At 42.4% G+C, this 21,771-nt stretch overlaps 1 protein-coding gene across 35 annotated transcripts in view; it reads right to left on the bottom strand.

The window, feature by feature from the left end:
• The window catches only part of LOC135321522 (uncharacterized), a 196,292-nt gene that overhangs the window by 122,158 nt on the left and 52,363 nt on the right, over positions 1-21,771 (bottom strand). For 33 of the 35 annotated variants that reach the window (XR_010381358.1, XM_064487056.1, XM_064487072.1 and 30 more), the window contains 5 exons: positions 19,366-19,486; positions 15,436-15,625; positions 12,465-12,587; positions 1,747-1,834; positions 390-533 (listed from right to left, as the gene is read on the bottom strand). The gene's annotated coding sequence lies outside the window, so the exon portion shown is untranslated. The remainder of the gene's footprint in view (positions 1-389; positions 534-1,746; positions 1,835-12,464; positions 12,588-15,435; positions 15,626-19,365; positions 19,487-21,771) is intronic. The other 2 variants (XM_064487075.1, XM_064487076.1) reach the window with 1 other exon arrangement.

The following is a 21,771-nucleotide window of genomic DNA, read 5'->3' as shown; positions in this document are numbered from 1 at the left end:
GAGTGCATCATCCAAAGTGACACGGCTACTGAGACACAAAACTGGGACTGAAAACCACTTGAAAATTCTACACTCCTACACCTGGCAGCCACCCTAATCTGACTCATCACATCACCTCCTGCTGAGCCTTCTAAATGTTTCTAAGCATTCTACAAGACAAAAGTGATCTACGAGAGCACCCCACTCCCCTACTTAAAATCTGTCAATGACGGTCCACTGCCCTTAGGAGAAAGCCCCACCGGGCCTGAGCACAGCCCAATGGCCCGGCATCCACGTTCCCTGCGCGGCATCGCTGCCTCACCCACCACGCAGCTCTACACTGGCTGTGTCCAGGACAGGGATGCTGACTCCGTACAACCCGGGGCTCGTCTCAATCGAACAATGATCACCTTCTTCAGTGTCCACCTTCTTCACTGCTGACTCTCAGAAAAATGTTTTCTCAGAATGAATCAATATCTTTTTCCTTACAACTTCCCGTCATTGATAATGAGCTCCACCCAAAAGAGAGAAGACTTAATTCTCAGTCTCCTTATCTGTAAAGTGAGAATAACAAGGAAATATGTGAGGTTTTAAGAGAAATAATATTCATGTGAGTCTGAGGGACAATTCCCAACATACAGTAAGCACTCAATATGTGCTTACTTATTATTAATAAGAATATAATGCATTCCAGCAACCTTAACTCAATGTTTTATGGCTATGTCCAACAGACTACAGACACACTGTTGGACGAACCGCTTTGAGCAGATCAGCACAAGCATACTGGGAAAGGTAAGCACTGACTCCGGTTACAGCTGCAGCCACCCAGCACTACGGGGCGGGGGCAGTTTCTCAGACTATTACATGTTGCTTGAGCATTTAATTGTCACTAATGAATAAAGACAGGTGTTCTTTAGTCAAAGCTCCTGAAAGATAAATCTTCAAAGATTGATGCAAATTAGATTTCAAGTACAACACTCTCTCTAGAAATTATTTGATAATAGTCTTAGCTCCTCTGCACATCAAAAGGGCATGTTCTTAATATATCTGACTACTCTGAAAGTGTTGTTTAAAAGAAATTAAGATGAAACCATCCTAAATAAGCTCTCAGTATTATCTTCACAAAGCCCCACCCAAGGGTCTCATTTCTCACTTCCACATAGGTGTTCAGGTAGCTTACTTAACCTGGGTCTTGGTTTCTTATAACATGGGGGTGGGAAGAGTTGTGGATAGATTTATGTAGCAAATATAAACCTAGGGTAGTTGCTGCGTAGAAATCCTAGAAATAAACAAATTGATATATAGTCCTACCCTCAAGAAGCTCAGCCTTTCCATTTACAACAGCATTAAAAATAAAATGAGAGATACATTTAACAAAAATTTACAAGATTTGTACATTGAATATTTTGAAGTATCACCAAAAAATTTTAAAAGATCTACATATATGGAAGACATCTCATGTTGATAGAATGGTAGACAATATTGTTAAAAATGTTAAGACTTCCCAAAGTGATTTACAAATTCAGTGGAATCCCTATCAAAATTCCAGCTGACTTCTTTGCAAAAATTGAAAAACTTATCCCAAAATTCATATGGAATTGCAAGGGGCCCAGGACAGCCAAAGCAATCTTGAAGAAGCAGAGCAAAGTGGGAGGACTCACTTTAAAGGGTACTAAAAAGCTATAGTACTAAGTCAGTATGGTACTGGCATAAGTTTGGATAAATAAATCTATGAGACACAATAAAATCCCAGGGGAAAAAACTTACATTTACAGTCAGTTTTCCACAAGGGTGCCAACAACACTCCATGGAAAGAATTGTCTATTCAACAAATGGTGCAGGGAAAGCTGGGTATCTGCAGGCAAAAGAATGAATCTGGAATCTGGACCCCCATATTTTATATAACAAATAAAAATTAATTCAAAATGGATCAGAGACAGAAACGTAAAAACTAAACCTATAAACTTTCTAAAAGAAGACACAGTATAAATCTTTGAGGTCCTAGGATAGGCTTTGGTTTCCTAGATACAATACGAAGAGCACAAGTGATAGAAGAAAAAAGCAGATAAACTGGACTTCATCAAAATTAAAATCTTTTTGTTACAGAGGACATCATCAAGAAAGGGAAATGACAGGGGAAGGGGGTATCTCAACTGATAGAGGGCGTGCTTAGCAAGAAAAATAAAATAAATCAATACATCTAATTACCTCACCTGTAAAGAAATTGTTTTAATGTTTAAAAGAACTAAAGTGAAAGCACAATCTGCAGAATAGGAGAAAAATTTTACAAAGCATGTATCTAATAAGAGATTAGTATTCAGGATATATAACAAATGCTTACACCTGAACAATACAAAGAAAATCGACCCAATGTTTAAATTTTCCAAGGATTTAAAAAAATACACAAATGGCCAATAAGCATATGAAAAGAAGCTCAGCATCACTAGCCAAATCAAAATGAAAATGAGATCTTATTTTACAACCACCAGGATGGTTATAATCAAAACATGCACAATAACAAGTTTTGTTCAGGAGGCAGAGATACCTCATATGCGGCCAGTGGAAAGGGACAATGGTGCAGCTTCTTTGGAGAAGTCTGTTGTTTCCTCAAAAGGTTAGAGTTATATGGCTCAGCAATTTCCCTCCTACATGTAGAGTCATCCCTTAGTATCCTCGGGGGGTTGGTTTCAGGAACACCCCAGCCTGGATTCCATAATCCTAGGATGTTCGAGTCCCTTTACAATCAGACATCTGGATCTATGAAGTGGAAACTACAGATATGGCTGGCCAACTGTACAGCCAACAGAATGAAAACATATTCTCACAAAAACTTGCACATCAATATTCATGGCAGTATCATTCAGAGTAGCCAAAGGTTACAAACAATATCCATCAATGAACGGATAAACAAAATTACCAAGAATAGTCCCACAAACTTTTGGTCATTGAATCTTTGACAAAGGAGGTGAGAACATACAATGGAATAAAGACAGCCTCTTCAGAAAATGGTGTAGGGAAAACTGGACAGCTGCATGTAAATCAATGAAGTTAGACTACTCCCTCACAGCATACACAAAAATAAATTCAAAATGGCTTAAAGACTTAAACATGTAGACAAGACACTATAAACCTCTTAGAAGAAAACATAGGCAAAACATCTGGCATACATCTCAGCAATGTTCTCCTAGAGCAGTCTACTCAAGCAATAGAAATACAAGCAAAAATATACAAGTGGGATGTAATTAAACTTACAAGCTTTTTCACAGCAAAGGAAACAGTAAGCAAAACAAAAAGACAACCTATGGAATGAGAGAAAATATTTGCAATAAATGAGACTGACAAGGGCTTAATTCCCAGAATATATAAACAGCTTTTACACTTCATAAGAAAGAAAAACAAACAACTCAATCCAAAAATGGGCAGAAGACCTAAAGAGACTTTTCTCCAATGAAGACATACAAATGGCCGATAGGCACATGAAAAAATGCTCAATATCATTATCAGAGAAATGCAAATCAAAACTGCAATCAAATATCACATCTAGCCAGTCCGAATAGCCATCATTCAGAAGTTCACAAACAATAAATGCTGGAGAGTCTGTGGAGAATAGGGAACCCTCCTACACTGTGGTGGGAATGCAGTTTGGTGGAGCCATTGTGGAAAACAGTATAGAGGTTCCTCAAAAGACAAAAAATTGACCTCCCATATGACCCAGCAATCCCACTCTTAGGCACATATCCAGAAGGAACCCTAATTCAAAAAGACACCTACACCCCAATGTTCACAGCAGCACTATTTACAATAGCAAGACATGGAAACAACCTAAATGTCCACTGACAGATGACTGGATAAAGAGGTTGTAGTATATTTGTACAATAGACTACTTTTCACCATAAAAAATAATAATAAAATAATGCCATTTGTAGCAACATGAATGGACCTGGAGAATGTCATTCTAATTGAAGTAACCCAGAAAGAGAGAGAAAAATACCATATGAGATCGCTCACATGTGGAATCTAAAAAAAAAACAAAAAATGAAAAAACAACCAAACAAAAAGATAAACTTATCTACAGAACAGAAACAGACACAGAGACATCGAAACCAAACTATGGTTACCAGAGGGGAGAGGGTGTGGGAAGGAATAAATTGGGAGTTCAAGATTTGCAGATAGTATGTATAGAGTAAACAGCAAGTTTATACTGTATAGCACAGGAGAATATATTTAGTATCTTATAGTAACTTATGTTGAAAAAGAATATGAAAATGAATACAGGTATGTTTCTATATAAATGAAGTGTTGTGCTGTACACAAGAAACTGATGCAACATTATAAACTGACTAGAATTCAATGAAAATATTTTTAAATAGACAAAAACGAGAAAAAGAAAAAAGATATTATCAAATCAAAAGAATAAATTACTGATTGAGGCTACAACATGGATGGACCTTGAAAGTTTATACTAAAATAAGCCACACACAAAAGGGCAAATAGTGCCCTTTTAGGTGAAATGCTCTAAGCGTTTATTGTACTATTCCAGTACATTTTCTGGAGGTTTGAAGTCTATCAAAATCAAAATAAAATGTATTATTCATTAAAAACATAAAATGATTCCTCACAGGAGGGCTTTAATTAATAAATGCAGAAATGCATGTAAAGATCCTGGAACAACAATTTGCATGTCCACAGAGAGTCACTGTTGTCACTGCCACTCAGAGGGTGGTGCCAGCGCTGATGAGGGCTGCCTCCACTCACTCCCCTGCAGAGAGGAGTGAGGGCCTGGGCTCTGACAGGAAGGGTGACCATGAACATGGGTTAGACAGAGCCACTCCCCAGACTCTGCGTTACCCAGCTTTCTTATACAAACTGCTCCATCTAACATAAACACGCTACAGGGATGGATCTTACAACACAGGGAATATAGCCAATGTTTTACAATAACTATAAATGGAACATAAAAATAAAAATTGTGCAACTATTGTACACCTGAAACTTATATCATTTTGTAAATCAGCTATACCTTTATAAAAAATTAAAAAATAATTTAAAAATTTTATCACTTTAGTATTCAATTCGGTTTTTAAGTAACTACTAAACAGCTTAGAAAGTATAAAATATTTAAGTGTGATAAGTTTGTTTACATATTTATTTACTTTCAGCCTCCTGCTAAAAGAGAAATTAAACAATTTTTTTAAACACGGCTTAACAACCATATCAACAAAAAGACAAAAGTGAGAGTGAAGACAAAATGGAGATTGAATACTTAAATGAAACCAGGGGAAGGTAAAGTCATAAAAATGAATGCCATGAAGTTAGGGTAAGTGTTAAAGGCCGACTAGAAATTCAGCTGTAAGATTCTTGGCAGCTAAAGCAAAAAGTAAAAGAAGATGGGACGGGTGGTAGAGCTCAGTGGTAGAGCGTGTGCTTAGCGTGCACGGTTTCCTGGGTTCAAGTGCCAGGGCCTCCACGAACAGATAAATAAACCTAATTATCTACCCCCTAAAGAGCCCCAAGGAAAACAAAAAGAGAAATATCTTTACTAAAAAAACCTGATATTAAATTTAGATTAAATACTTGAAAAAAATAAAAGAAAAATAGAAACGATGAGTGACACAAGCGATAATGCCCGTGAGATAAATCTGCAGTGGCTGCTGGCAGGTCCCCATGTCCCAGGTGGGAAAATCTGAAACATCCTTCTCACCACTCAGAGTCATCCTCAGCCCACACCACCCCTCCCCCTGTTAAATACAGGAGCACGGGTAGGGCCCGGCCTTTGCTCTCTCTGTGTCATCACAGTGAGACAGGATGGAAGGGGGCAGAGCACAGCCATTCAAGGAAGGCCACAACAATTAACATCAAAATGGTGAAGGATTCAATCCCCAATAGGCCTTGAGGCTCAAGATGAAGAGATATAACTTCTAGCAGAGCTTGAGCTTCATTATACACCCATTGTAATAGTAACATGGTGAATAACATGCCCCAAGGCACCATGGCCATCCCAAGGCTAGCCACAAAAGGTCACAGGGTGGGAAATGGCCAACTCCCTGGGAATCCCAGCCCCTTGCCCTTAGGCTGCTCAGTCTACTTATTAGCATATGAAACAACCAAGCCCAAGAAAACGAGCAACACAGCGCCACCTCGCGGTCAACACTCTCTCTCCTTCTTCCGAGAAGGCCCACACTGTCTGTGGAGTGTGTACCTACTTTTAATCTGAGCACCCGAACCCCACAACTCGTGGCCTTTCTCTTGCCTTTCAATGTGTCTCTGTGAATAAATCTACCATTACTCAACAGTGGCTTGCTTTTGAAATCTTTCCTGCAGGAAGCCAAGGACCCACGTCTGGTGGGGCACATTCCAGGGGCTCAACCAAAACCTGGGACACAGCCCTTCCCATGCCCCACATCTGTTTTCTTGTATCAACAGGACTGGGATATGAAGGGAGTTCTGAGGCCCCAGCTAAGGGACAGAAGCAGCCCCCAGGGCTCAAAATGGCGGGCAGCCCCTCCCCCAGCAGGGGCCCTGAGGTTGGCCCTGTTCTCTGTGGTTCCCTGTTGTGCTGACCCCCTAGCCAGACAGCGTTCTCCTAGGCCTGTCCCCACAAAACCCTTCTCTCCAAAATACAAGCACATCATGTCACAGTCCTCTTATTCAACCAGGAAGTTTTCAGCGCACTTTTTCCTTCCCTAGTAAAGAATCTATCTGTCCTCCCTCCCATCCCACCCCTTCTTTCTTTGTGAGAACTCTGTACTCCTCACATACCATCCTGAACGCAGCTGCCTTGCTAGCTGGAACCGAGATGCTTCAGTCTCACACAGCTTGCGTCCTTTCACTTTCCCCTTTCTACCTTAAAAAGCCTTTCCTGAGTCTCCCACCCCTCTGATTCTGAACTTCACAAAGTGCTGAGGTTGCAGTCACTGTGTGCATACCTCCCAGGTTTTGGCTATATTTCCTTCGAAAGATCTTCACTAAGGAGCTGCATCAAGAAGTATAAAGAGGCTATACTTACATCTGAGCTGAGGAGCCTGCATAAAATTTAAATGGCTTTGAAGAGAGAGTTAACCAGGGACAGAGAGGCCGCAGGTCCTAGTCAACAGTGTCATGAGGCAAAATGTTCTTCAAAGGCTCAGAGTGGCTTCTGAACACGGAGTCGGCAGGGAGGAGATGCCAGGCAGTGAGTGGGGTGAGTGACACTGGGTACGCTTCCCCAGCTGGGGAAGAATTGGATGTTGTTCTAGTTTTCCAAACAATTTCTGACTACCTTTTTCTCTTATTGTCACATACCATTTCCTACGAATTAAGAAAAATCAATGTCAGTCATTTGCGCCACTTGGTAGAAGCTACACGATATCATTCACAGGGCTGGGATATAACAGCCTCACCGGTCTAGGTTGAAAGACCAGTGGGGGTATTTCCAAAGTAATCACGGGCATGCAACAAACTCCCCAGCTTCAGTTACCTCATCTCAAATGTGAGGCCAATAAAACTACAAAGCAAAGTGCGTTATGATTATGGCCAAAATCTGTTTACTAGGTAAGTGCCCGTAAGAGCTGCCGCTGAATGGGGAATGATTATGATCAACGAGGCTAAGTCAACCTGGTCACACGCGCCCTGCCTTCCTGCGTTGGTGCAGGACCGGAGTTTGTTTAGCTGAGATGAACGCCCCCAGAGCAGCCCCGAAGGGAAAGCTCCCAGCTCTGCTTGGCGAGGCGTGTTCCTTTCCTTCTCAGAGCTGATCACAATTTGCAGTTGTCTGTTTTTACATTTATCCCCTTACTACCTGCCTCCCCTCCGGAGTTTTGCTTAAGCAGCACAGGTCCAGGTTTGTGTTGCTGCCTACTGGATATTCTGGGCTGGGAGACAGGCGACCACACGTCTGGCTCTGGGGCTGAACGGAGAGGGCAGAAGGCCCAAGGGCCCATGCTGAACCGAGGCCCCAGCACCCAAAATTATGGTCTGACTTTGGGCAAATTACACAGTCTTCTTTACCCTGAGATTCCTCATCTGTCCATGAAAATAACTGCCCATGGCATATAGAGTTTCAAGGATTAAAGGAAATCACCAAATTCACAACCTATTCAAGGGGCTACCAGTGCATCCTCAAAAGGCACATGCGACCTTTATGGCTGTGACACACGCTAAGCGGGGCGGACAGACACAGTGAACACTGCTAAGTGCCTGTTTGTTAAGTGTTTCATGAGTGTTATAATACTGTTTACAACTTACAAAAAACCCAGGAAGAAACGAATATTACAATGCACATTTCACAGATTCACCAACAGGTTAAGGGAGGTTACACTCTAGTCCAAGGCCCTTTGGTGAGGAAATGGCGATTTAAACCTGTATCTGAGCCCAGGCCTGGGCTACATCTCTCTCCAATCCACCTGCCCAATATACAAGTTTGCACAGGCCAGCTCTTAAATGCAATGTGTGCCACCGTTTGTCAATGTTTGTTAGTTACCATAAACTGCTCTCAGAAACCGCTACAGAAAAGACAGGTGGACCCACATCCCTGCCAACAAAGTAGAGGAATTCTGCCTTGCCTTCTCCTGTAATGTGCAGAAACCATTCCCTACACCACCAAATTCAAATGTATGCTTCATCCGTGTTTATGTTTGCACACGGAATATTAAAGTAGAAGGTACCTGCAGTAATTCTATCTCGGTTCCTTTCCAAGTTTCCAGATTATCCACAATCAGTCTGTGAATGAAAATACTACAATGTGAATGAAAATACTGCAACCATGTCAGGAAACAAATAATGCTGAAACCAAGACATCAGCGGCTGCCGCCATCCCCCAGCGAGGACAGGCCTGAAGACCAGCCTCTACAGCCACTCACAACAGTGCCCTCTGAACAGAATGAGAATAAGAAAAGACAGAATACTTGCCCTAGATAGCTAGGTGCTTGTCTAAAGAATGAATCCAGTGAGCCCAAATGATACATAGAAAATAACTAAACTCTTTAACTTGACATACCTGGCTTTCTTTAGATAACAAACAATGTTTTATTGTTCCAACTACCTGGTCTTTGTTGTAAAGTTCCTATATATCCTAGCTCCTCCCCAACCTCTTGGGAGCAGTCCCTCAGAGTGATCTCAGAGGCTGTCATCCCGGCTTGAGTCCTCCCGCCAAATAAATCATAACTCTAAACTTTCAGGCTACACATTTCTTTCAGTTGACAAGTCCCAGAATAGACACAACTCATCAATTCTGTAATGTAACACACTGGATCAGGAACCAAAAGCATGTTCTAGTCCAGAAAATCTACGGGACCCTCTTTTTTCCTGTCATTATACAATCCCACCAGAACTCATTAATTTGATGTCTGCTCATCTGGCAACCAAACTCAGAGAAGAGTCAACTCACCAGAGTGCCGTGCTGGGGAGAACACCCCACAGCAGCATGGCGAGCTGCCTGCCCTCCCGCACGCTCTGCTGACGCCTAGTGTCCTCCGTGGAGACCAGGCCAACAGAGCTATTCCCAACAGCTGCAAAGTCCCACACATTAAATAAAAGCGTTTTATTTTATACGATATGTTACGTATATAACCATCTCTGAAGACAGCTTTGCAAGAAGCCCAAATCTTCAACATTAATCTGCAAAGGCAAATGCTGCCCCCAAGGGAAAACAAGTCTTAAAACGATGTTAAGGCCTCCAAAGTCCTCTCCAGGACCATCAATCAAACTGCCTGCAGGCCTGCAGCTGCAGGCGGCTATATGTCTGTTTTTAAAGCAACCCCTTCCTGCCGTCAGGTGCTACAATGTCCCTCTACGCCCTCCCATCTGAGGGTAATAGCAGCCAATGCAGAACCTTGCAGGGAAGCACTGACAAGACTGGACACAGAGGATCAGAGCTAAACTAAGCCTTCTGATGACACGAGCTTGTCACTGTGTCATTTTACAGATGAAGATATATAGAGAGAGGTGGGGTGATCTTGCTCAAAGTCACACAGCTAATAAGTGGCAAAGTCTGTAACCCAGCTACACCCTCCAGTGTGACGCCCCCGCTGGGACTCCCACAGGGTTCTCTCGTGCCTGCCGGACCAGTCCTTTACTGTCACTCATAACCCACCACAGTGTCTGAAACTAGCCTGCCTTTTCAGCCTCTTCTCCCTCTAATTTCTCAGAAACAACGCTGCTCGGGACACTGTGTGACTTCCAGCTCCCCAAAACCTCCGTGCTCAGGGTGGTCTTGCCTGTGCATCCAGCACCCTGCTCAGAGGCTCTTCCTCCCCTGCAGGAGGACGTTTCCAATCTCCGCAGGGACACCCCCTCAGGGAAGCCCTCTTTTCGCCCTCAGCACAGAAGGTGTCCCAGGCCACATCCCAAGGTGTCCCAGGCCACATCCCGAGCTGCCCCATTAGGACTGCGAGTGCCCAGGTTTGCTAATCAGACCAGCAGCCTCAGAGCCAGGGTTTATGCCCGGGTCACCCTGCAAACCTACTGCCCGCCACACAGCCCCCAGCCAGCAGGTCACCTGGAAGTCGCAGCAAGTGCCCCACCCAATCCCGAAGTCTCTTCATTTGCCAGCACCGCTGATGACTGGTCTCCAAATTTTGGTCAGTTTTTCACAAAACAGCAGCTTCCACATTGAAGCAGGGGGTTTTCTCTTCTGCTCCCTATCCTTACTGGACACGTCAAGGGAAACCAAAAGGCCTTTTCTCAACCCTTTTCTGATGACACCCTCCCACCCACAATATTCACATGCTCAAGAGCTTTGGGTCCACGTGGTTTTGTTTCCCATACACTAAGTGGCTCAAAACACTGCGGAATTCTTTCTCTTTTGAGAGTATTTGTTTGTACTGAGTTTATCGGCTTTAATCACTTTTTGTGTCTCCCTTCAGTGTCCCTAGCAGTTGCCACTTCTTATTCCCTTCAGCAGCCTCCCTCCCAACATCTAGTCTAGGAAATCAGCTGTGATGAGGAGCCCGGGGGCAGTCACAGAAGATGGAACTAAGGCACAGAGAGGCGACATAATTTGCCTGAGAAGATCAGCTTCAAGCCCCAAAACTGTGTGTCACGTCCCTCTGTTTAACTCTTATGCTAAACTAGTTAACTTTTTATAGATTATGGTTATAAACAGATGAGGTATCAAAATACATACAAGGACACACATCAACTCTATGATGTTCATTAACTCCACTATTTTGTTTCTATTTTTTTTATTTCTGTTAAAAAAAATTAGGAACCTCTGCAGTCAATATAGCAAAATGTTAATGGGTTTTAAATCCAGAATGTAGAGACGTAAGGGTATCATTAATCATAATTATTTGTATGCTCACAAAATGATTTGACAGTCTCTCTCCCCTCCCGCTACTCGCTACTGGCTCTCACCTGAGCTCCCAGACCACACATCGAACAGCCTTTCACTTTACCCACAGCTGAACTCATCAGTTTTCCCCCAGAGCTCCCTCTGCAGCTTTCCCTCCTCAGAGCACAGAAGGACCATCACTTACCTCATTAATCCACCAAGAAACCTGGGCCTAACTCCATCCTACCTTCACAGACATCATTCATCCTTTCCTTTTTACCATCTAAACATGCCTAAAGTCTGTTCGTTTTTTCCCAGTGAATGTCCCACCGCTCAGGTGGAAGCCACCAACACTGCACACCTGGACTCACGAATCTCACATGTGGCCCCACAGCCGCTCTCCAATACTAGAAATAAAAGGGATATTGTCACTCCCGTGCTTTTATGACTCTTTTCAAACCTACTGTTCTTAGAAGAAACTCCAAGTTTTTCACCTGGTGTAGGTGTTTGCCATGAAACTTTGAGCTCAGGAACGGCAGGACACCCCTCCATCTTGGCCCTCCCCTTTCCCCAAGGCCCAGCCCTCTCCCCCTCAACCCCGCCCTCTGGCACGGAGCTGGATCTGGAGGACCTGCTGAGCTACACCAGCCTGTATTCTAACCCTGGTCTTGAGTTCTTACCAAACTGCATCACTTATCCATACAAATCCAAGGTAGATAAGAAAGATTTTAGATGTTGAGCTAGACTATTGATTTGGGGACTTTGCACTAGCAACCTGCAAGTACATGTTCTAATGATTCTGTCTTCTTAAAACCACACCCAGGTTTTAGTAGTATTTGTGGAATGTCTTCGGAGTAAAAGGGACTGTACTTTAACAGACTATATGTTTTATAACATGAACAACCCGGAGAGGGTCACAAATGGAATCGCCACACAAGTGACAGAAGACAGGTGAGAGGCACAAAGCAACAGGTCTCAAAGATGGTAAGAGCAAAGTTGTTTCGCCAACCCCCTAAAAATTCCTGAAAGAACCAAAAATTCTGAATTTTGAAAGTAAAAGGCTATCATATATAGAAATAAAATAAATGATCCTCTTCATCAGTGTTTCAAGATCTGACTCCAGATATTTTAGCAGGCCATACTGAATCCTAGCACAGAAAAATCAGATGGACTAGTGGTGAGTAAGTTCCAGGAAAACGGCAGTAATTCCTCCACTTGTGTAAAGACATACCCTCACCTGCCGAAGGTGAATGTAGAACGCATTCTGGAGAATTTGGAAGCTTCCAGGGTCCGCTTCTTAATGGCAAGGACACGGACAGCTTGGGAGCATGCTTCTAACTCAGTCACTGGCATTCTTACACTGCAGGGGGAAAAGGAGGCCCTCAGTCGAGAGCAGAGATATTCCTGACGTGTCTCCCAGGCCGCGCCTCGGGGACTCAGTGCCCTGCAGCAGCTCGGCCCCAGGCGAGGACACGCAGCGTGGCCCACCCAAGCAGGAGGGGCACTGTGCTTGAGAAATCCCATCCCCGATGGGGGCAAGAGGGGCTGGTGGGGTTGAGTGAACCTATAAATGCCCACAGAAATATGCCTGCATTCATTCAAGTGATACAAGCAACAGTAGCAGGCTATTTAACAAAATTTCAATTTTCAGCGGAAATTTTGCCATTCCTTTCCACTTGTCCCCGGAATCTCTGAGACAGGCTTAGGCTTTCTCACACCGGCAGCTCTGAAGCAATAGTTGTGAAGTCATTTTAATTTGCTGCAAGTGTCCTCGCTCCCCGTGTCACTGTGTCTGTCCTCTCTTAACACAGTCGGATATCTTCCTGGATCTCTACCTGAGTTCCTTTCTCCTCCTCCTCAGATCCTGAGATAAAGGACAAGTGAAGACACATGACCAGGAAAGGCACTGTGGACTTGACCGAAATCCACAGTGACCCCCTAGGTGAGTGCTGCCCACCCCTTACCTTCGATTCTCAAGGTTCTGCCCAGGGTGACATCCAGCCCAGAGAGGTGGCCCAATTAAAAGCTATGTGGCTTGGGCACGGGGACAGGTGCAGGAGCTGGTTCCGGGGCCAGGCCCCTCCCCACGTCTGCTCCCCTCTCCACCGAAGCCACGCTGCCAAGCACTCAGGCTCCGTGATCTGATGTCCTTCTCTTCTACTCTACTCCAAACCCTTTTCCTTTTCCTTTTTTCCCTAATTATCCCCAGCTGGAGTGATTTATCAATCGCAGTATCTAAAAAATTTCCTGCAGCCGAAAATGAGGTCTCCAGATATCAATGCCCATATGCTGGCTCCTGAAGAGAGCCGCTGGCTAGGGGGACCCTCACCAACACTCACGGGGCATCAGACATGTTCCAGGGTCGGCCACCCCCAACAAGAGTTTGCTGTGACCCCTATGCCCGCACAGCATCCCTGCTCACAAAAATATAGTTGGCCCACTTATCGGTTATTAAGGAGCAAAAATACAAAATTGCTCATGTTTCTTACTAAAATTATCTATGAAGCGGAAAAGGGAATTGTAATAGAAAAGAACAATTTTGACCCCTTGTTAGGTCTGTTCCTTTGGCTTTAACCCTGTGCCTTGTTTTCTTGGCTCAGACTTGCTATCTCTGCACCATTTGTAAAAGAAAGTTGCCTTTAGACTGAAATATCCAGGACAGCCTCTACTCCTGGCCGTGATCTTGAAGGATGCTAACTAATCTGCACTTATGTAGAGATGGCAAGTTGCAAAATAGAGAATAACTTTGTTTTGTTTTTGGAGGTTTTACAGGGGCAACATGATTTGATCCACATGGACAGCTGCAAGAACAGCGGATTCAAAGGACAAGCAATTCATACAACAAGAAGTTTCCAACAACCAACTGCAGCCCCGCCCCTTTTTAGTATAAAAGGAGACTCAATTCTGACTTGGGGAAGATGGTTCTCCAGGACATCAGTCTGCCATCTTTTGGGTCTGCCAGCTTTGCAAATAAAGTCACTATTCCTTGCTCCAACACCTCATCTCCCAGTTTATTGGCCTGTCATTTGGTGAGCAGAATGAGTTTGGACTCGGTAACAAAATGACTGCATTGGAGGTAGTATGTCTCCACTCTTTCCTCGTTTCCAATATGTAACATGCACATTATTTATGATCTAGTGCAAATAATTCATCAAAGACAACCACAAAAAGAAACTATACTCACCCAGCTATCAACACTGAAGTCAAAACCTGTCAATTTTATATGCTGTTTAAGAACACAACGGAAAAACCTAACATAGAGAGTCGATTCCACGGAAATATAATTATTTCTACTCCTTCAAAACTTTTTCTTTTCTTTTCTATTTTATTTTGTTTTGCTTATTGAAAAGAAAATAAAAGTCAAATCATTTTATTTCACGTATTTTTGTTATAGCTACATACTTTAAATACTACAAAAAGACTTAAATTGCAATAAAAAATTGTTCATATATTAGTATAAAGATATATACACAATCAATGGGGATTAGGAAAGGAATGGACATTTACTAAAAATCCACTGCAATCCAGTCTTTTACAAGCATATCATGGAATATAAGCTCTTTTATCCAGGGAGCCTCACCCACATTCTCACTACTGAGTCCCTTAGTAATCAACCACTAAGTCACCAGCATAGAACCATGTGATCAGTATTTTAGGAATAAATGAGGGAATTAGCTCACTCAATTCTAAAACAAAAACCCTAAAATAAATACTGAACTTATTTACAGATAAAGAAAATTTGTCCCCAAAAAAGTAAAGTTTCTTCCTCAAGGTCACAAAGCTAATAACTGGTAAAGGTAAGATTTGAACTCATCTGCCTGATTCTAAAAACTAAGGTGGAAATCCCATTCGACTGGGGAGTGTCCAGCTGCACAGCCTATCACCCTATCTTTGTTCAGAGCTGGCCTTAGACAGCCTGAGACAGTACCCCATTCCTGTGGAACTCGAGGGCAAATGATAACAATAAGGATTTTATATCCAGCAGTTTCTTAGATCTCATGTATATAAAGTGTCAGCAGGTCAGCAGAAAATCTCTGGGAAACATGAGTGGGTCCAGACCTTTTTGCTGATTAGAAACTCAATCTATCAGGATAGAGTGACCTTCCCATGAGAGGCCACATGGACATAAATTAAAGGCAGCTGAACAATGGAAACTAGCAAGACCCCGGAACTCAAGCAAGGATCCCTGCCATCCCCCACCCAGTTACCTCTTCATCCGCGTGGACATGAAGACAGAAGACCCGGGTTCTTGTCCAAGTTACACTATCATGGATTCTCACCCATAAAAAGGTACGACTCTATGCTGTCGTAAGTCCTTTCCAACTCAAATATGATGACACCAATATCTCAGCAGAATATCTATGTCTCCACTTCCCCTCTTCTAATAGGAGTCTATTTCTGTGGACACAAAGCAGAAATCCAATTTAAAAAACCATGCAAGAAGCCAGGCGAATTTCTGCTTAAGAGACTTTGCTCTCACGCTCAGTGAATGAAAACTCAGAAAAAGTGGTCCTTCTCCCTCAGCAAATGGGAGGTAGCCTGATTGTGTGTGTGTGTGTGTGTGTGTGTGTGTGTGTGTGTGTGTGTAAATCAAATATAATCATGTCTGGGACGTGTACAGATTATTTTTAATTTCACTGTAATTTCATGGGGATGAGCCAACATTTAAAGTAATTTGAATGTAGTGTCCTGAGACAGACTCAGTCTCTTTTGGTGGAGGAGGTGAAAGGGGAGAGTAAAGGAGGAAAGAGGTAAATGAAGCAAAGAAATAAGAATACTGCTAGGGAAAGGCAAGACGTTAATTTTGTTCCTCATTGCATCACATACAAATTAGGGACTGGCTTTCCCCCGATGTCTTATCGAGCACTGAGCTGCAGAAGAAGAGGCGACAGCCCATTTCTCACTGAGATTGTGACTGTACGTGGCATCTTATAGACACAAATCATTTACCCTGATCAAACACTCTAGCAGCAGGCTGTAATTCTCCTGTTTTGAGAGACAAGAAAACAGGAGTTCAAAGCGGGTAGATAACTTGACAAAAGTCAGAGGACCAGTAAACAAGAGAGGATGAATTCAAACTCAGATCTGAATGCAGAGTCTCATCTTCCCACTCCCAGGGCTGAAAAATCCTTAACACACAGGCTCCCCAGCTCCCCTGCAGTGTTCCTGGCGCCAAGCATTTCCCATGGTAATGGTCTCCAGTTCTCACAGACACAGTGCTCTGTGCAGCCAATGACCTTGATCAGACCTTGATCATCTACCTGCCACGCCCACCAGGCTTCACCATACAGGCAGGAAAGCTGGCTTTCAAGTGCATACAAAGCCACCCTTGGTCTAACCTGGGCTCTTCTGTGGCTTCTCCAGCCTAAAGGCAGCCATGAAAGTGCTCATAGTTTGTTCGTGAGCCACACTTCCTCTCTCCATCTGTGTCCCCACCTATACTACTTAGCTATGAACATTTTGAGAATCTTGGAAACAAATTTTAAAAAACAGAAAAGAAAGGATTCTGGAACAAGTACTTAATACTTACAATTTTAAATGACAAGTTACAAAGTGAGTATTGACAAACCGAATCTTCCTTTCTAAATGTCAGTTTTAAGAATTTAAAAATATAATAGCAAAAAATTCTCACTTACAAAATTAACAAAAACATAAACAATAATCTGGAATAAATTCAAAAATAATGCCCATATTCTAAATGGAGAAACTTCAGGACTGTACTGAGGGTTAAAGTAAGAGGTATGAATGTAGAGACATAAACATATTGCATGGAGAAAAGCAGTTTTGTAAAGATGTAAGTTCTCCTAAGAATAATTCAAAACTTACTAAAAAATCCCATGAAAATTCCAATCTGATTTTTTATAACTTGAACAAAATATTTTGGAATTCTTCAGGAATAATAAAGTCATAATACTTGACAAGAAAATTTGGGATGGAAGAAAAGAATCAAAAAAAATCAGACTGCCAGTTATTAAATAAATTTTTACAACATGTAAGATATGGTGCTGGAGTAAGGAAAGGAGATGGACAGAAGGGAACCATGAGCTCAAAAAAGACTCTAGTGTATGTAAGTATTTTGTACAGGTGGGATTTCAAATCAAAGAGAAAATTATGAATTCGATAATTGTCCTGGGACAGAGAATCACCTGGAAAGAATAAATTCTACTCCTGTCATAATGACCACAAGATAAATTGCAGATAGCGATGTAAATATTAAAAAGTACTAGTAACAGCAAATACAACTCTTTGCTCTTATTAACTCAACTTCTCCTCACTATAACATGTACTATTATAATCTCCATCTTAGAGATTAACAAAAAACTACAGAAGAGATTTATTCCATTATAAGAGAGTATTTCTAAGAATAATGTCAAAGATAATATCCATAAGGAAGACATTTACTATCCTAAGAATAGTTTGAGTCACAACAAAAATCAAAAAACTTCCTGAACAAAATGAAAGGAAAGAAATGACAAGAAAAAGCTCTGTGATACATGTTGATGAATTCACGAAGTTAATTTTCATAACATACAAAAAGCTGTCACAAAGCAACAAGAAGCTCCCTCACTTAAATGTGGGAAAGGATAAAAAAGAATCATTCATTTTAAAAAAGTCAAATGGCTAATGAGTGAAAAATGCTCAAAACTTCACTGGTCATCAAATGCAAACAAAAACAATGAAAAAGCACTTTTGCTTATCATATTGGCAAATATTTTTAAGATATTCTAGCTAGTGTCCATCTGTGGGAGAACAAATCATGAGCGACTTTTTCAGAGGATGACATATCAATGGATTTGTAAGCTCTGAAAAACGTACATACACACTGACTCAACTCCACTTCTAGGAATCGTTTCCTTTAGGAAAAAAAAAATCAGTCCAAAAAGATGTACCCATCAGGGCATTTACACAGCACTGTTTAGAAAGGTGGGAAGAAAAACTGAAGTGAAATCATATCCAGCGATAGAGAATTGGTTACATAAGTAATTGTGCATTTTTTCTTTCCCCAATGGAGAAGGAATTTCTAGTCACTTGAAAGGAGTCTGTGATGAATGTAAATGTCACATCCAGGGACTAAATTTCCAGAAGCCTTAACTAAAGGAATACACATACAAGATCACAGGAAGTTCTGTACAAGAAGGATGCAACTCAAACATTCTTTCTGACAGTGGAAAATGGAGAAAACTTAACTGTCCACCATCAAGACAATAATGCGGTAAATCAAGGCGAGCTGCGGGCCCTGAGGGAGCCGGCGTTTAGCCGTGGTCCAGGGCCTTGTCCACAGCACTATCCCACCAAATGTGTCCGTGGACAAGAGACGACACCCACACATCAGGAGACCCCTCCAATCTATCTGAAAGGGCCGGGTGAGTCTGGAGTGGGAGGATGTCCATGATATACCCCTGAGTGAATAAAGCGAGCTGCAGAAAAACATATAGTATGGTCTCATTTTTAAATAAAGCATATATACACACAACTATATATTGATTTCTCATATGTGTATATATATGTATCTCATAGGCATAAAGTCATGAAATATATATACCAAAATTTCAACAGCTTTTACTCTCAGGAAATAATGGGAAGGGAGTTAGGGGCCTTCCTGTACCACCACAGTTCTCTTTTCCGTATTTCAGTTAAGTATACTTGGAATTTAAAAGTTTATTTAAGTCCGAAGTAAAATGGACCATGCCTCCATAAGACAGAATGCTACACTGGTCTTTAAAAATCATGCCAGGGGAGATAGAATATTGTAGAAAAACATGTAATAAGCCGAATGGAAAATGGAGGTCTCCGAACAGTAAACAGGGACGGAGTGCTCACTGGTTTTTATGACAGAGATGCTACACACTGACGAAAAGAACAGAAAATAAATGTTAAATTGTTAATTATTATCTCTGAGTAGCGGGACCAGGATAGAATCTTTTGCCCCTTTTTTTCAGACATATTATATTAAATGCACATTATTTTTCATCTGAAAAAAGCATTTTTAGACGTGTAGTACCACGCATTGGGGAATAATACATGAATACTTACAGAAACAAATAACTAGGAGACACCGCAGCAGCGCCACACAATGTAAAACGGGCAATCCTGATTGACACCGCTCAGTTACATAAAGATCCAGAAAGTGAGAGCACCTGCTGTAACAGGGCGTGGTCCCCTTCTATTTGTCAGTTGTGTCTTCAGGGCTGAGGCAGTTCTGAGCACGGTCAGTGTCAGTTCCGGTGTCTGGATGGATGCTACTGGAGGTGAGGGCACCTGCAAGCAGAAAGGAAGAACAGAAACCATCCTCTGCCTTTTCTGTCTTGTTTCTTTGTTACTTTAAAAGAGAGGCATAAATAAGATAAACTGTGTATCTCCCCTAGTGAAATTTCAGTAATGAAACCGTTTTTAAAGGCTTCAGAGCTTATATTATGTCTATAACTGTCTTTACAACAAAGCATCATATTCATTAAATGTTAATTGACTCAGTTAATTAACTCCCTGTTGAAACATTCAAGTAAAGAACATGAAAGGCCTTACGTAAAAGAACCACACCTGCAGTGACTAGCTCAGCTGTCTTGACGGCAAAGCAGTCAGCCCCCACCATCCCGTGGCCCTGAGCTCCTGATGCTGCTAAGAGAGCACGCTGCCGCCTCAGATGGAGAGATACTGTGAAAGCATTTTTTGAACTCTACAGTACTGACAAAACATAACTGACAAATCCCAGGCTCCTTTGAAGCTGTCATTTTCGGTTTCTGGCCATCCCCAGTCAATGAGCAGAACCACCCCATTCCCGAGTCATGGGACTCACGTGGGAAGAAATTTTGTAGAAATTTCAAGGTACAGAATGTAACCAACTATATGTAGAACTCTGACAAAAGAAAAGATGTAATAATCTGATGTTGAAGACACTCAAATTATTCTCCTAAGCCTTAGTAGCTGGAAAGGCTGGGCTTCTCCTCAGCCACTTATTTATTTCACAGCCAGTGAGCATCTCCCACACACCCTGTTTCCCTGTGTCTGCTGGGAGCCTCAGGCACACTGTTGCTGTCGATCTTATAAGTCACAGGGCAGACGCGTGTCTCTCATGCCTGCCACCCTCACACAGGCTCGCCTCCTAGCCTCACTGTCTGAACTTGGCCCCACTTTCTCACCTGTTTATTTGGTATCTGTTCTTCTGTAAGCTGCCTGAAATGCTTTTTGGAACAAGTCAGAAGAATGAGTGGGTAGAGAAATGGACAGTTGGACAGGTGAGAGTTGGGCAGACAGACAGAGAGACTCCAACAAAAGGGGAACAAAGAAAATTTCCTATGCAGAACCCTCTTCTAGTCAGGGAAGAAAACCGCCACGGAGACGTGTGAAGAGGCAGGTGGCTTAGGGCTGTTTCCTGGATTCCATGAAAAGTCCCACCAAGGGAGAGGGTTGAACTATAAATAATAAAAGAAAAAAGCATGCATGCTTGAAAAATATATCTACAATATGTACTTTCTAAAGAATAGATTCAAATCAGCAGGGCCCAATTACACAATCCTTGGGTATTTACAGACATGAGAATCCCATCTCCAAACCACAGGGCATCCCTTCGGATCACTGAGAGTCTTCACGGGGCTGTTATAAAGCCTTCACCACAAAAGCTATGCTCTCCTGCACTTACGAGGAACGAGCAGCTGTGCTCGGGCTGCCCACGCGCATTATTTGCACCCTACAGCACCTCTACGGGGGAGGGACGCCTAGCGAGCCCCATCTCTGCAGGACAGAAAACAAGCCCGAGAGAGGCTAAGCCGAACTACAAGTTCTCCATCTCACAGGATTGGTCACTCCAGAGCAGGACTCGAACTCGGACCCACGTTTGTAATCACGGTACTACCGTGCTTTGTGTGCTTTTTGTGTGTATAATACATTTGTTTCTGGCATGAAAGTATATTTAATAAATGATCGGTTGTCCTGTCTATCTCATTTGGTCACAATCAATCTTTATAGTGTTGAATTGTACTCTTTTTCCGTGGAGAAAGGAAAGGAATGAGCGGGTGTTAGAATGAGGTGGGGCTCCATTCTTTATCTGGTACCTCATCTCATCCAAGTCCCCAACCAGGGAGAAGGAGCAAATGTTTTCTTCATCTTTTAAAGAGAGGGCTCCACTGATGGTGACTTAACTCCAAAACCAAGTCTGGGGAAAGGGAACATTCAGCAACCAGAGCTTTATCACATGTAGGAAGGCAAAAACAGCTCAAGGGAGGGCTCAGGGGGTCACCCTGATTTAATTTCAATCGATAAAACAATAATGCACTCTAAAAATACTAGCATGCAATGGATTGGCTCTTTCTTGACATCTAGCAAGTTTCCACAGCCCACATGTAAAATTATCGTGAACCAGTGAAAGGAAGTGTCTACAGACAAGAAAAATCAATGCCACAGGTAAACTGAAACCCAGGCTGGAGGAAAGGAAGAGAAAGGGCATAGTAAAGAAGTGGGGAAAGGCTGGGGAAAAAAAATCATCACACGGACTCTCAAGCATCATCCAACAAGCATATAATCATTCGAGAGAGAGAGTTACTGAGGTC

This window comes from Camelus dromedarius, chromosome 6 (assembly GCF_036321535.1).
Source record: "Camelus dromedarius isolate mCamDro1 chromosome 6, mCamDro1.pat, whole genome shotgun sequence".
NCBI classification, from domain to species: Eukaryota; Metazoa; Chordata; class Mammalia; order Artiodactyla; family Camelidae; genus Camelus; species Camelus dromedarius.
This window is presented reverse-complemented; position numbering and strand designations above follow the sequence as displayed.